Genomic DNA, 5,000 nt, shown 5'->3' on the forward strand with positions numbered 1-5,000 from the left:
CCTCACCAAAAGCGACATGTGTCTTCTGGCGAAAGGGAGAGGATGCAGTATGGAAAACCACCGGTTGCGAGCTGGTGCCAAGTGAATCTGACGCAAAGATGACTACGTGCAAATGTGATCACCTGACTATATTTGCGTCCCTCATGGATCCATTTGACTCCACTGTAAGTTAACTAAAGCTAGGAAATGCCCTACTCAGTGTCAAATTAACAATTCAGAAATACACATTTATTTGCCGGGATTCCGTATTGGAAAAACCGTTCCCGAGGTCTTAAGGTTCCTTCGTTTGTAAACTTTCGCAACAATTTCAATTTCCTGCAATTAGCGCAGCGTGGTCCGTATCGTAAAGAGCTGGACCGGTTACGAGCACGCTATTGCTATTGCTATTGGCCAATCAAATTCTAAGATTTAGGATTCCAGCTCGCTGAGATGTTCAGAAAAAAATAAAAATAAAATTTAAAAAAAAATTTAGCGTTATTTTCAAGTCTTCATCACAGCTGATGTTCAAACTAATTATCGGTCACGTGATCGCAAATCACGTGACCATTTCAGCACACTGTGCACGAGTGGGCGTGACTCCTTTCAGGGACGGGAAACGGCTCTACTAGTTTCAACTTCTTAAATGAAGGCACGCAGTTGCTACATAACATGAGTGTACAAGTCAACATATTTCCAACGTCAAGTGAAGCTATGATCCTCGCAGTTATGAACGCAATTTTGAGAATTGTTTAGAAAAACTCTGAAAATTCAGGACTTCAAGAGGGTTTGAACCCCGTGACCTCACGATGCCGGTGCGACGCTCTAACCAACTGACCTATGAAGCAACTGACGTTGGGAGCTGGTCATTTATGGGTTCTGGTGTTCCCGTGATGAATGAATCAACGAAGGTAATGATATATGAAATGAATCATATATTGAACTGCGGATATGAAATCAAACTATGAACTTCGCATCCCTCACGAAAGAATATTAAATGTGCTGTCTGTGGAAACCCAGTGGCGTATACCGTAAATGAGGAAGTTGTTGTTATCACTGTAAACTGTATACAGTAATGACGATTAATTTTGTACTTTTTCAGAAGCATAATTATTTCCATGTACGCTATATTGCTTTCTGGGGTTAGCCACGGCAGCTCCGTTTTTAGGCTTGGCTCAATCTATACATTCCAGTGGATAGCGTTATCCACCTTTTGAAGAACCAAGGCCTGGAATCCAACGCCAGCTTCACAATTCGTAAACGTCCTACTCCAGATTGGTCAAGATATGTAAGAAGGGTGTCTTAATTCTTGAAGATAAGAATTTAAACTATTTTTTTTTTTGTCTATTTTGAGATCGGAGAACCTGACACAAAAGCCCTTGAAATGATTTCAATCATCGGTTGCACCATCTCGCTGATTGCTGTACTTGTAACTATTGCTGTTTCGCTGGTGTTCTGGCGTGCAGTCAAAAGTCCGAGAGCTAAAGTTCTTCTCACTCTGTGCGTTACAGTCGCATTGTTGTGCATATTTGTTATCGTTGAAGGATTGGCGAGGGGCAACAAGGTAGGTTTCAATATTCAGACGGTTTTTCTTCTGTTTTTCAGTTTGGGGCACTTGATAGAGTTACCGCAAGTCGTCAGAAGCCACAAAAAAAAAAAAGGGGGGGGGGTGGGGATCTTTCCTCCTTCTATATTTTCTCTTGGATGTAATGAATGTAATGACGGTTTTGATCCCCTGTCGTCTATGGACTTGTGAGACTTCTAGGCTATGTTTAATCCCGTTATATTTTTCCATGCAAATCTTTAGTTGTCTAAGAGAGTCCTCGAAGTTGGCAGCAAATTGCAGTCGATTGTTTTACAATGTTTTTAATATTGCCGGCAATATCGATTGCTTTCAAAACAGACCATTTTTTGATAGTCGTCCTAGTTTTCCATTGTCTAGAAATCTTTTCCGCCAACGAAATTCAGTTTTTGGATTTTTGCAAATAACGGGGTGTTTCTTTGATAAATTTTAAGGAAGATAGATTGCGTGATTCTTTACCCGGGATGCCAACATGGACGCTGTAACGTCTTACGAAAACAAATGATTGGCCATCATGATTGACTGATTGACCGATTGATCGATAAATTGATTGATTGACAGGTTGGCTGCACTGTAGTTGCCGCTTTTCTTCACTACTTCCTGCTCTCTTTGTTTTCATGGATGCTGTGCGAGGGTGTGTTACTTTACATTTTATTGGTTAAAGTATTTGGTGGAAGCGCTGAGGACAAAGTCAAGTATTTCTACATTTTTGGCTGGGGTAGGTTTTTTCTCTCTCTCTATAGCAATAAAATATTTTTTTTGTAATCATACTTTCATATTTAATTTCTTTTTTTAGAGGCTCATCTTCACTCAAAAGGGATTGCGCGTCGCCTTGAAATTCACACATACGGAAAATCCGAAAATCACCAGCGAGTACCCAATCAAAACGTTGGAACTATTTCAAAACAACGACACAAGCGCGCAATGTCTTTTAGGTGAACTGGTATATGAAGCCAAGCATTTAGAAAGTTCGGCAGTTTAGAGACACGACTAAAAGATGTGATCCTTGAACTTAAAACATTTTGTTCTTGCCGTGCTTATGTCACAAAAGACAAACTGCCAGGTTTTTTTAACAGTCTTTTATTATTATAGCAATAAATTTTAACTTCCGGTGCAAGCATTATCTACTGCACTAACATTACAGTACTTTCATTAATTACAACATTAAATAAAATCAATTACAGTTCTTACAACTTGCATTACCATACACCAAAAATATAATTACACCAAAAATCCAAACTTCGGAAGAACATGTAAGGCAAATGTAACTTACATAATGATCTGTAAGTTGCTTTCATTTTTTCCACTGCCCCCCAATTTGTTGTTAAGAAAAGCTAGAAAGGTTTCGAAATAGTGACTGCATGTTAAATAGTTTTGATTTTCAAGATCACACGAGCGTAGCTTCCATATGCACTTGCTCGCCGGTCCGTGTTAATCAGAAATATCTTGTAGCGTTTTATTAAGTACAGTCAGTAGTTAGTAGCTGTTCCTTACTCAGTTGCAGGAAAAAGTTTAAATCATGGAATCCGTTGATTTTTTGCGAACAATAAACTTTCAATTGCCCCTTCTGTGATTCTAAATCACTACAACTCTTCTTTTAAAACAGGTTTTCCAGCCATCATCGTCGCCATCTCATTGGCCGCTACTCAAGCTGTGGGGTACGGTAACGCGCACGCGTGCTGGCTTGATGTTTCCAGCGGGCTGATATGGGGTTTTATTGCACCAGCAATAACCGTCATTTTGGTCAGTAAAAATTCCTTACGATATGAATCTAAGAATACATATGGAACCCTCACAGCTAGCCTCCTCTTTCTTATAAACGGAAGCGTGGTTCTCACAAGAGACGCGAGGGACGACAAGTACAAGAACGCGCATGCGCTAGTGAGGAAGCCGGCGACACTCATAAGAATGCTAATTGTTGTTTTTCTTATGCTTATCGTTTGCTTATTCTTATGATGGTGTTGTTTTAAGTGAAGACATGAGCGTAAGACTGTGACCTACTCGATTAAATGAGTATTGGGACGACAGGGAATAGTCGCAAAATACGTTTTGCGCATGCGTATGATCCTGTGCCTATGTCGCGGGTGTCCCCGACATAGCACGAAGCTTCTTATGCTTATCCTTGGATCGCCAATGAGGACTAGGCTTAAATGGTTTCGTTCATCCAGTCTTTTGTTTATTCATTCATTCAGTCTGTCAATCAGTAAATCATTGATTCTTTCATGATTTCATTTCGTTCGTTCGTTCGTTCAGTTCAGTTTATCAGTCATTCTTTCATAAATTCATTTTACTCGTTCAGTCAGTTATTCATTTTGTCATAAGTTTATTCAGGTATTCGTTGATTCGGTGATCGAGGAATTTGCTGATTGATTAATTGATTCATCCGATCATAATGTATTCACCCCTCCTCAAATTTTGTAGAAGCTAAATGCAGCTCAAAATTCGAAGACTTTGCCATGCCATCTAAGATGTAAAGCCCAGACAGTTAATAGATTGTGAACTGTCTCTTTCACAGGTAAATATCGTGGTATTTATCTTAGTTATTCGTCAAATGATGGGCACGAGACACGTTCAAAACAAGACACAAATAGAGAAAGTCAAAGCTGGTGTCAAGGCCTCCGCGGTCATTCTTCCTTTGCTTGGAATCACGTGGCTTTTCGGACTCCTTGCCTTCAATTCAGCTACCATCGCTTTCAAGTACATTTTTGCTATCGCCAATTCTCTACAGGGGCTTATGATTTTTGATTTCCATTCTTTGCTAAACAAACAGGTAAGAAACCAAACTCCGCTGCTTATTTATTGTAAATATTGGTCGAATATTGTTTCCTGTTTTGTCTGCAGCAATCTGTGCTTTGGGAGTTAAAATGATAATGTGCTGGCATACGCATCGTTTAGTGCTTAAACTCGGCAGATTCTCACGATTGACTATTTTTCGTGGCCTCGCGGAGCGTATATGTATATAGATTTTTTACCAAAATGTTCCCGCATACTGGAGAAAGTGTGTCTGTGTCTGTCTCGCAGTGCGTTTCTCTCAGCTTTTTTCTCGCGTATGCAGCGGACTTTACCTCTTCTGGTGTCCGAAGCTGTAAATAGAGAGTTAAACTATTGGAACAGATGCAGACCTCTTTCTTCTTCAGGAGCGCTAATTCGCTAGGAGCTTCCTGGTTTTCTTTTAAACGGATTGCTACTAATATCATGATATCATGATTCTCCTTGTTGACTGGCAATTTTAAAGCGCGGAAGAAATTGAATACAAAATAAGCGCGATCATAATTGATGTTCCGCAATGCATATTTTGATAAACTCTCGAGCCTCTTATAGCTATGTTTCTCGTGACGTCATCCACTGTTGTTAATATGCCAACCAGAACCTAATTGGTTGTTGAAACAATAGGGCCGTTTATACGAGAGAAAATAAGCCGCGGCTTACTCTGGCCGCAGCG

The 5,000-nt window shown here is 40.0% G+C and overlaps 1 pseudogene; it reads left to right on the forward strand.

The window, feature by feature from the left end:
• The window catches only part of LOC138046067 (adhesion G protein-coupled receptor L4-like), a 68,434-nt pseudogene that overhangs the window by 60,529 nt on the left and 2,905 nt on the right, over nt 1-5,000 (forward strand).

Source organism: Montipora capricornis, chromosome 4 (genome assembly GCF_036669925.1).
Source record: "Montipora capricornis isolate CH-2021 chromosome 4, ASM3666992v2, whole genome shotgun sequence".
NCBI classification, from domain to species: Eukaryota; Metazoa; Cnidaria; class Anthozoa; order Scleractinia; family Acroporidae; genus Montipora; species Montipora capricornis.